This window comes from Globicephala melas, chromosome 15 (assembly GCF_963455315.2).
Source record: "Globicephala melas chromosome 15, mGloMel1.2, whole genome shotgun sequence".
Classification (NCBI taxonomy): Eukaryota; Metazoa; Chordata; class Mammalia; order Artiodactyla; family Delphinidae; genus Globicephala; species Globicephala melas.
In genome coordinates, this window is record NC_083328.1 from 73,535,935 (window position 1) to 73,547,450 (window position 11,516).

Genomic DNA, 11,516 nt, shown 5'->3' on the forward strand with positions numbered 1-11,516 from the left:
AAAAGCAAAAGCTTAATTTTAGGACTTTTAATGGCATTTGGGTCCTGCTTGTGAGCACATTGTCCCTTTGCCCGGGCCACACAAATTATGTAGTTGGACCTATCTGGAGAAAAGTGTCCCTCGCTCACTCTGTCTTCTCTCCACTCTGTTTCTCACAGTCAGCAGAGGAACTCTTTGGAGGCACAGTCTCCTCCCAGCCTGCCCCAGCTCCGTGCATATGGCAGCCCCATCCTCACGGCTCTCAGGCCAGCCCCCGGGAGTTGTCCTCCACTCCTTTCCCCCCTTCTCATCCAGCAGCACACCCTTCCTGCTCTACCTGTATCTACCTGTTTCACTAGCATCTGACCCCCTCCCACCACCTGCACTATGGTCGCCTGGCTCAGGCCATCATCACCTCCTCCTGGCACCCCCCAGTCCCCCTGCTCCAGCCCTCCCCCCTCCCCCCCCAACCTATTTTTGGCCAGACAATCCAGTTGAAATATAAACCAGATCCTGTTTCAATGACTCTCACTTCCCTCAGAGGAAAAGCTGACCTTCACAGTGGTCCACAGGCCTGAGATGATCTGTCTCCACTTCCGGCCACCACCTGTTGCGTCTCTAGACTTATCTTCCCCTTCGCTCCCCTTCACCCACTTGGCTCCTGCCACACGGGCCTCCTCACTGTTCCTCAAACGTATCCCTCCTCTCCCCTCCGGGAGGCCCTTGCTGTTCCCTCTGCCTGCAACACCCTGTCCCCACAAACCCCAGGCCGCCCCCTCCCCTCCTTCCAGCTTCAGCTCAGATGTCACCTCATCAGCCAGGCCTTCCCTGGCCTCCTGGCCCACCTGGAACCCACCCCTGCGCCCCCTCTCCCATTATTCTGCTTCATCGTCTCCATGGCATCGACCTGCATCGGGTGTGGTGCCTGTTCCCCCTGTGATCTGTCACTGTCCCTCGTCCTGCCACAGTGTCAGCTCCACGGGACCAGGGCCACCTGCTCTGCTCAGGGCTGAGTCCCCAGTGCTCAGAGTAGGCACCAGGTGCATACGTGCTGCGTGTTTGGGTGAATGAATGAATGAGGTCGTGTGCTCACGACCATACTGCTCCCAGGAGGGCAAACTTGGTTCTTGGGCATGATAGGATCTTACTCTCTTATATAAACACACAGATGTACCTACAGTACATAAACCATTGTCTGGTAGTTCTGTAGTATTAAAATTTCATGAGGGGCAGTTAGGAGAAAAATGTCTGAAATGGCTCCTTAGGGGTGATAATGAAGTAGAGTTTGAGGAACACTGAATTAAAGGAAAATCAGTTGAAACTGCAGCCTTTTCCTCCCACATTTTGCCAAGGCCCTGGTAGGAACTCAAGATAAGTGAAAGTATGTAAAACAGTCCCGGGCATTTTCCTGGTGGGGAAAAGAACAGAAGGGCCTCGTTGCTTTGGGGAAACATTTTTTTTTCCTGCCAAGGGACAAACTTACAAAGGATGATATTTACATTTTCCTGAAGCCTCTAATTTTCTCATTTATCATCTGTCAGCGCCCGAGGCCCCTCCACAGCACGTGGAACGCTTGCTCGCATCTATTGATCCCTCTACCAAACAACGTCTCAGTCACTGGGAGAAACTCGTTCCTGTTGCCGAGGCTGCTAATTTCATCCACGAAAGCCACACTGTGCTGTCCTCGCAGGTGGGATCTGGGGGCGTCTCCTGCCACCCTGAGCTCTGCGTCCCCCGAGCTCGGGCTCCTGTAAGACAAGGGAACCGTGGAAACCTTCCCGCAGCCCGTTCCTGAGAACGTGAGCAGGGCGGCTTGCGTGAGGGTGGACGTGGACCAGGGCTTTGGGAGTGAGGCCGGGGCTTCTGGAACTCCTGACCCCGCTTGCTGGACTCACCCAATGGGGACCTTGACGGAGGGGCTTTAGCCAGCCAGAGGGAAGGCAGAGCGGGCTGGTGCCTCTGCCCCTAGGAGAGGTCTCAGGGCGCCAGGGAGGGCTTCCCCAGGGTCCCTGAGAACCCTCTTCCCTTTCCTCACCATCAGCTCACCCCAAGCCGCTGACGAACACCAGCCTCTTTAGAGAAATTCAGTTCGACCCTCAGGGCAGTGGTTCCCGGGTTCCAGCTGCCCCTGTGGCACTGTCCCCACTTCACAGGTGAAGGACACAAGTGAGAGAGCCCCCCAAGGTCACGCGGAGCTGGATGTAACACATGCTTTGGTGCGTGCACATTTGAGGATGTACATGAAGGGGTTTATAATCTCCAGACAGAATGAAGGTGGAGATCACTGCCTCTAGGGAGCCTCCCTTTGCTCCCTAGAAAGTGTGAGACACAGTCAGTAAAGACACCATGTCCCCTTAAGCTTGGGGAGAGAGCACCGTTTAGTAAAAAGGAGCCCTCCCCACTGTTCTGAGATGTCATCCTCTCACGATCTACAGTCTACGGGGCATCTGGTGCACTTCTGGACCCTCTCGGGTTCCGTGGGGCCCAGGTTTCCTGGGGGCTGCTGGATCGCATAGGAATTCGGGGTCACTGGAGCGCACCCACCGCCCCAGACCCAGTGGATGCTCAGGATGACCTCTGACCCAAAGCCGGAGGTGGGCATTTGCGGAAACCAAAAGCCAGTGTGCATCTGAGTCAGGCGCTAGGGGACAAAGAAGCTTTTGTGCGGATGCAACTGGGGGAGGGGCCAGGGCGGAGGGGGTGGGGATACAGGGCTTCCCTGCAGGGTCTGCAGCACAGGCCTTAGTGAGCAGGTTCAGAAAGGGACCCCCAGAGGTCGGGCCGCAGCACAGCAAAGTGGGTGCTGCAGCAGGCATCTGCCGCATTAGATGCGGCAGGTGCTCAGAGATGCTGCTCTAGGAGTCAGGCCAGCCCAGCATCTGGTGGCTTCGTGCTGTGCCCCCCACGGTGTCAGGAGCTGGGACAGCGCCTGCGGGGGCCTCAGTATTTTCTGGGCTGATGTAGGTTGCTTGTGCTGTCCTGAGAGGACATCTGTGCTCTGACCCCTCACCCGGCTGCTCTGCTGCTCCCAGGTCCCTCACGTCACCTTTCCCAGGTGGACATGGATTCCAGGGACAGGCCACCTACGGAGCCACCAAACAGAAGTCAGTTCCCGTCGGGCACGGTGCTTCCCAAGCTTGGGTCACTCAAGGGCACCTTCACAATTGTTGCTCACTGTGGCGTCCACGCTGTTACCTTATTTAATATTTACCTTTAAGCCAGACCAACTCCTACCTTTCTTAAATAAATCCATTCATTTTTGTGCTACCTACTTTAACCTAATCCCCCATCTTAATGAAATCACAGGTTTGAGGAACAAGCTGGAATTTCCCCCCTAAATCACATTTAAGTGAAAAAATAACAAAGCAAAAATGTACTCTCTCACTTATCGCTGTATAAGCTCACTGGCCATTGCCAATACCACCCAATACCAGTGGCTTAAATGAGGCAGAAGTTTGTTTCTCTCCCGAGGCATGGCCTTGGCATCGAGGCCTAGGGCTGGGTGGCAGCTCCAAAGGGATTGACCTTGACCTTCTTCTGTCTTGCTGCTCTGTCTCCTTTGGACCCTATTTTTGTCCACCTGGTCTAAGGGAGTGCAGGTCACATCAGGCAGGAGGGGAGGAGAGAAGGGCAGGGGGGTGTATTCATTGTTTGAAGGTGCACTGGGAGGATACACCTGCAAGATGGGGTAGGAGATTCCGTTACAGCCTAGGTGGCCATGTGCGCAGCTGAAAATGGGGATTTCTAATATTCCAGGAAGGGGATGATGGATACCAAGGGACAGCCAGCTGCCTCTGCCCCTTCTGTGTCTCCTAAGATCATCTCCTCTACCACCAGGGGCGTGAAAACCAGCCTTTTAGGAGAGTGTCCTTTCTGCTATGGGGGTGGGGATCTGCAGTCCCGTGAATCGTGGCTACAGGACCTCACTCAGCATGGGGAGCAGAGGCTGCCCACGATTCCACCAGCACCGACGGAACCCACACACATTTCCTGACGCCTGCTCTGTGCCTCGTGCGCGTGGCGTCGACATTACCTGACATAGAGACAAGGCGAGTCATGCTCAGTATCCCGGGCTACTTCACAGCAAGACGCAGACCCACAGGGCTAAAGGAGAGGTCGACATAATTCGGTCCGACCTCTGTTTTAGAGACTGCTCACCTGGAGTCAAAAGCTGGGAAGGGACGGGTTTGAGGTTACACAGCTGTAAGTGATGGAACCAAAAGCCACTTCAATCCTCGGACTCGTTTCAGAGACCCCACCACACCCTCACTGGTCCTGTTCCCCTGCCTGTGAGCCCCCTTTTTAAGTAAATGGATACATGATGACCAAATCAAACACTGTTGAATCTGTCTGTTCCCCGCCCGTCTCTTTCCAGAGACATCTACAGTATTCCTTTAGCCGTTTCTGCAAGTTTCTTCCAGGTCTTGTAAGAGTGAGCTATTGGTGGTGCTTTCAAGCTGTGCTGGTGTCTTTCAAACGTCTGCACCCTTGATGAGGGGTCAGCGTCCCTCCTCCACCGGCACCCCACCTCCCACCACCCTCCACAGGCTAATCATGATTTTAATTACGTCATAAGCAGCATTTATGTCACGTGACCAGGTAGATGTTATTCACTGCAGAACCCATTTCTGTGATACGGCTGCATTTTCTTTCTTCTGCATCTTTTGTTTCCCCAGAGTTAATAATTTCCTTGTTCTTTTTACTTGCAAAATTGCTTACAGATACTTCGTTCTCTCCAGATCCTCCATCATTCCTTCCAGTCCAGTGTTTCTCAACCTGTTTTGACCACAACCCATGACAAGAAATCTATTGTACAATGAGGCTGGTGCGTGCGCACACACCCCCGCCCCACATGATATAGGAAGCTAGAATTTCACAAAACAATATTCACTTTCACTGTAAGTGATACCGTTTGATAGTTTCTACTCAATTCTGTTATTTCACATTTTAAAATGCTGGTTGAGACTCATGGAATTGATGTGAGGCCCTGCTAAGTTGCCTCGATCTGCCCTTTGGGAAGCTCCGCACTAGCCCAGCTCAGCCCCGCTCTCCCCGGGCCCCCAGCTCCTCCCTGGCAGCGGTGACTCTCCTGTGACCGACCAGCTCTCATCTGGAGACTTTTCTTTGCTCCTCTCCACTATTTGCTGACTACTTTTTCATCAGTTTTCTGCTTTCCACAAGTCACTTCCAAATTATTTCTTTTTAACTGAGGAAAATAAAATTCGTAGTGACTCTTCAGCCTATTTGATTTTTTTTCACCTTTTCTCCAGTAACAGAAAAATAAAAGGGTGAAGGAGAAAATTATAATAGGAAGAAGTCAGAGAGCAAATTGGGGAATTGATTTATGCATGGTTTTGGTTCTGCACGAAGCCAAGGATACTCAGATGAAAAGCCAGGCCTCCAGCCATGTATCATTTCTGGCGACACCCAGACGATGGAATGAAATGTTCACTGTGGCTGTAAATCAAAGTGTCTCACCTCAGCAAGCTTGACTTTGGGCAGATGGCTCTTTGTGGTGGAGACTGTCCTGAGCGTCGTGGGATGTTTAGCAGCATCCCTGACCTCTACCCATGAGATCCCAGGAGCCTCCCTCCCTTAGTTCTGACAACCAAAAGTATTTCCAGAAACTGCCCGATACGCCCTGAGGGCAAAACCACCCCTGGCTGGAATCTCTGCTCTGAAGGTCTGGGCTCTGCCTGCGCCTGTGATTCCAGGCAGCATCATGGCCTATTGACGATGCATCAGGCAGAGCCTGAGTTGGTCGATCGCATCCTCCAGAAGCCGCAGCAGGTACAATGAGCAGACGCCTGTCATTTACTGCCTTGGTTGTGTGTGGGACGCCACGGGGACTCGTGCAAACCGGCAGCCCAGGGCCTGCTCCAGGCCAGCTCTCCACTGACTCAGCGCTCCTGAGGACTGATCTCGGCCTCCTCTGAGTTATTATAAAGTTATTAAAAACTAAAATCATTGATGGCCCGGAACTGACTCTGCCTCTTCTTAATAGGCTCACTAGCAAATTACAATAAAAATAACCTGGGGCTTATGAAGCTATTAGTAAAATGGGCCATTTACTGTCACCTGGGGACATGTTACTGTACTGTTTCAGCATCAATATCTGAGATGAGGTCCATGGGAAAAGGTGACCAGAGCTGCCACTGAGACAGTTAATTGGCCAAGATTAACTGAGCTGAAACCAAAGTCACAACTACGGGTCTAACGTTGACCTAGGAATTCCTTGCAAAAGAGGCAGGAGTGGTTTACTGCAGTGCTGATTGTCCCCTGGGTTCAGAGCAGGCCTGTCCCCGCCCAACAGGCTGAGGCACGGGGAGAGTGGCCGGTCTCTCACCAAGCCAGTGCTGCCGAGTCTGAGTCTGGAACACCAGCGGAGGGACCAAGTCATTCACTCTAATGACTGGAATTTCACCACCATAAACCAGCAGGAGGGCTGATCCGGTGCAGATCAGCGAAAGTGGCATAAAAACGTCGGGCAGCTGGTTAGCAGGGATGCACAGATGTTTGTTTCTTCCTCCTGAGAACTGCCTCTCAGCCTCCTCAAAACAGTGTTCCTGCATTTCCTTTGTCAGCCCGGGGGTGGGTCCCTGGGCTGGAGGCCAGCTTTGGGCCCCTCCACGTGTCACAGTCCCGCTGCCCCTGCTCGGTAATCCCGGGTAAATCCCGAGCCTTCCCCGGGTCAGGAAACACACCGGAGACCTGATTACACAAGACTGCAGGAGGAGCTCTGAGCAGAGATGCAATGTGGGGATCGGCCACGTCGTCATTCGTCATCCTGTCTCAGCAAGTTCGTTTGCAGAGAGTAACTTGACAGTCCTTTCAGAATTGGAACAGCCCCACATCATGTGCCCTAGAGGGAGGTATTAATGGATGAGGCGGCAGCCCTGTGGTTCACTTAATTAAAATCACTTGTTCCTGCAATACTTATGGGTTAAGCACTCATCCTGCAATTCCTGCGCCCAGGGCAGGGCTGGAGGGGGTCCTGGGCTCTCTCTGCGGGAGCTGTTTCACACTTGGGCTCCCCACATACTCGGGACACGTGGTGCTTCAAGTCTCCGTGTTCACGCCTGCACGTGAGTGCGTTGTGCGCCGGGAGAGGCTTCACAGGTACGTGCTGGCACGGGGGTGCCGGCAGGGGGCTGGGCGGCGGGCGGGCTGGGAGGGTGCGGCGGCCTGAGTTCACGTGGTTCTCAGCTCTTAAGCCCTGAGGCTGGGAGACGATAGCGTTCCTTCTCTGCCGTCGAGCAGAGCTCAAAGCCAGGCCCACGGACCTGCTCGTTCAGCTCTCCAGTCCTTCCCTGTCCGGATTGGCAGAGAGAATTCCGTTCATGGAGGCCGCACGAGGAAGTCCGTTTGTGGCCCCAGGTCAAGCTGCCTTGTCCAAAGCAGCCTCGGGAGAGACACCGTGTGTCTTCGGCCCCCATGCGATCCTCGCATCTCTGCTTCTGGCTTCTGGACCAGGAGCGGGGAGGCACGGGATTCATTAGCGGCCACAGATCCCAACACACATTTTAGAAGTTAAACGCGACTCCCAGGTTCTTCTTAGAAGAGTTCTTTATGTGATCAGTCCGAGTGCAGTCTAGTGAGTGTCCGTGGTTTTCACGGTGTGGGTGGTGGGGTCTGGGAGGACAGGTGTCTTATAGAGACGGTCCTCGCTGGGGAGGAGGAGCCCCGGGGCGGCGGAGCCCAGCTCTGGGGAAGGAGGGCCTTTCTGGCGGGGCTGGGAGGAGCCACTGCTCCCTGGCCGGCTCCGCTGCCCGTCCCGGGTGGGATGTGGGGTCCTTGGGGACGTCACTCAGGGGAGGGCAGCCCCCGAGCGACAGGACAGAGAAACAGAGGCTGCACCACAGCTGAGCTTGACCTTCCCGTTTGTTCTCCGAGAGGCCCTTGCAGGCAGAGGTCTAAACACCCGCCTGCAGGCGGAGAGAGGGAGGCGCTCAGTGAAGAAAGAAACCCCTTGGAAATGTTGTCTGTGAAACTCAGCCTTTGTTGCAGAAATGCGTCCAGGCCTGAGCTAAACGTGGCCGCCCCTGGCCCCTGGGGGAGTTTGGCCCCGGCCCAGCGTCTGTCCTTCACTGAACACAGTGGGCCGTGCCCAGATCGCGGAATAAGAGGCCACAGGAGAGATGCAGGACATCCGACTGGTCCAGCCACCTCCTTGCATGTGGGGCAGGTGAGGCTCAGGGGGCAGAGGGACCCCTCCAGGCCCGCGGGTGACGGGTACAGAGCCGAGGCCCGAGGTCCCAGCCCCAACTCCTCCCTCAGCGCTCTCCCTGCCGCCGGCATCACTCATTACAGGCCAGGCCTGCGCTGAGCACTTTCTACCTCAGTGAGTTTCATCCTGACACAGGAGCCCGAGATGATCCCCATTCTACAGACGAGGAAGCCAGGCTCTGAGCGGCCGCGTGACTTGCTGAGATCCACAGCTGCTCGTGGCAGGGGTGGGACTGCGACCCAGGACTGTGTGACTCCACAGGGCCCCGCCTTCTTCTGCACCCTCCTCAGAGGGCGTATTCCACCCCGTGACAATCAGGTTTTCCTCACATTAAAGAAAGGAAAATGTAAATTGTCAGGAGAGTGATTTTCTAACGAGATGCTCAAGGGAATTTCTACAACTTTGAGCATTAACAGAAATGCTAATAGCTAATATTAACATCTGCCCCTCTGTTGTAAGCACTTTGCTGGGATTCACTGTTTAAACTTTAAACAAACTTATGTGAGATGATTTTATGTGACATCATTACCCCTGTTTTACAGATGTGGAAATTTCATCAGGGAGAAAAGAAATCACTTGCTCCAAAACCCCGCGTCCAGAATTCTGTTTCCCTGGAAATATGTCCAGGATGGGGATTTTCACGCCTATGGGAAGTTGCATTGTTGGGCATCATTGTCCTAATTCTTCACCCTCCCTTCCCTGGATCCTTGGCCTTTGTCACGTGACTTTGTAGGTTTCCCCTCTAGATGTGGAGTCTCTTGTCTCGTTGAGGTTAGATTTGGTTATGTGATTTGCTCTGCCTGATGGGATGTGGGCAGAGGGTTGAATGTGCTTGCCCAGCTGGTCCTGACCTCCTGTGCTCCGCCTTCTCTATGAGAAGAATATGCCTCTGGTGTCACTGGTCCTGGGAAGATGAGAGACTCGTGGACAGACCCGGACTCAACCCTTAGCTTGAAGCCAAGTAAAGCCAGGCCTGGTCTGGATGTGATGAACCCCAGCAGACGTGTAGACATGAGAATGAGAAATAAATGCTTGTTGTTGTTTGCAACTGAGTTTGGGGGTGGTTTGTTATGCAGCTTAATTGGGACGATAGCTAACGGATACAAACCCCTGTGAGTGAACACACTGCAGCCCTCGGAGCATCCACACCACTTGCCCTCAGCACCAGGGAAGGAGCCCATCTTCTCCCCCCCACGCCACACGTCCCACTGCCCCCGAGCATCTTCACGTTAGACGGCATGCCCTGACTGCTGTCTTGTGTTGGCACGCATTCCAGGGGACAGGCACCAGGACATTCTTGTCTGTGTTCAAAGAGCTTTACTGTCACGCACATGCGATTTATGTCCAGTGTGGGCTTGGGTTTTTCCTCTTCCCCATTCGGACCTTAAAACATCACAAGAGTGATTCAAGATTCCTAACTAAGGATGTTCATGGCAATAGTATCTATACTATCCAAAAACAAAGAGAAGAAGAAGGGAAAACAACCTTACAGTCCAACAATAGAGGAATCATTGTACATCTATAGCATGGACTATTCCAGAGCTGTTAACATTTATGTTTCTGAAGACTACTATATGGTACTGAGCAATGCATACAATATACTGTGAAGTAACAAGGCAGGATCTGAAGACTGCATATTCAAACTAAATCATAATTTAAAAAAATAAGTAGACGTTTTATATATGCAGTAGAATACTGGAGTTGGATTTTATTTTTTCTGTATTTTGTAGGAATATTTTATAAACTTTGTTACCTTTTGGATCAGAAAGTAAATGAACATAATTAAAAAGAAAAATATAATAAAGGCATAGAGAAGCCTTGAGCCATGACATTTCACTTTCTTTTCAGCTGGAACAATTTTTTAGCCTCACAAACTGTCCCTTCCTCCCTGGCAAGCCCCCGGGGCAGAGACCCTGTCTCCTTTCTGTCTTGGTGGCACTGGGAACATAATCAGGGCTCAGTAAATAATTGATGATCACAAAGACCCCAGAAGGAGCCCATTCACTGCACCCGGGTGGACTGGTAACTCCTCAAGGCATTCTCTTAAGTGCATTTCATTTCTTTTTAATTTTTCTCCAACTTAAATGGATGGAAATGAAAGCCAGGAGAGAGCTGCTGGCTTGCTGAGAGCTGGAAAAGAGAAAAATAAATGAATGAGAGCAGTCACTGCAGGGCCCCGCGTGGAGCCTGAACCCCAGGCAACTGCAGGGCTGAATGTCCCTTCTCAGGCGGGGGAGGGGCCTTTCATGCCCATCCCCACACAAGCGAAGACTAGTTTCCTTTTTGAAACGAGAGTTTTTTGCCCAGCAGTTCTCCGAGGCTCTATGATCTAAGAATCAATAAAGAAGTGGGTGATGTAGGAAACACCATTCAAAATCAACAGGAGAAAGAGCGACCTATGAAATTAGAGGGAAGGGCTCTGCCCTGAGTCACTTACTAATAGGTATTTACTGAGCACCCGTCTCTGCTGGGCACTGCTCTGGGTGCCGGGACAGGGCAGGGAACCAAACAAAGTCCCCACTCTCACGGAGGTCACTTTCTAGTCTGGAGGACAAGCAATAGCCATTGGACCAACCATTGTCTGACATGTAGGGAGGTGAGAGTTGCTAGACAGGAAATAGAACTGATGGACAAAGTCGTATAAGTGGGCAGGGATGGCCTCTCGGAGGAGGTGAGCAAGCCCTGGGAAGAGCACCCCAAGCAGAGGGAACAGCAGGTGCAAAGGGCCTGAGGCAGGAGGGGGTCCTGAGTGAGGCAGAGAGAGACTCATGCCCCTGTCTCAGGTGGACAGGCTTAGTGGAGAGCTGTGGTTCTCGGAGTGTCATTCCAAGGTTAGCAGCATTAGCCTCCCGGGACCCTGTTAGAATTGCCAATTCTCTCGCGTCACCCCAGACCCACTGAATCAGAACCTCTGAGCTGGGACTGGCATCTGAGTTTTAACAAGCCCTCCAGGGGGTCCAGAGTCTCACTAGAGTCTGAGAAGCCCCAGTAGTGCTGGACCCCTGGCTCCAGTCTTCCCCCAGGAGACCGGGGGAGTTAGTGCTGAACCGCAGGAGGGGCGGAGGGTCACCCATGAGCAGGATGGAAAACGGTCCCAGGAAAACAGTCAGGTGGACGCTGTGCATTTGCTTGTCCTGAAATCTCCTTTGGGGTTTCTCGGGTGGGAAGTGATGCTCTGGGTGAGGGGGTGGCCTGGTCCTCTAGGAGGCAGGAGAATGGACAGAGGGAAAGAGGGTAGAAGGGCTTGATTAGAGCTTCTTAGTGACAGAAACTTGGAAAATCAACACACAGAGACCCCCTGCCCAGGGCT

The 11,516-nt window shown here is 52.9% G+C and overlaps 1 long non-coding RNA gene across 1 annotated transcript; it reads left to right on the top strand.

Annotated features, from left to right (window-relative positions):
- The first annotated feature begins 6,907 nt into the window (after positions 1–6,907).
- LOC132593558 (uncharacterized) lies at positions 6,908–9,193 on the top strand. Its single transcript, XR_009559208.1, has 3 exons — positions 6,908–7,098; positions 7,987–8,164; positions 8,749–9,193. It is a non-coding gene; the product is annotated as an uncharacterized lncRNA (long non-coding RNA).
- Positions 9,194–11,516: the final 2,323 nt, after the last annotated feature.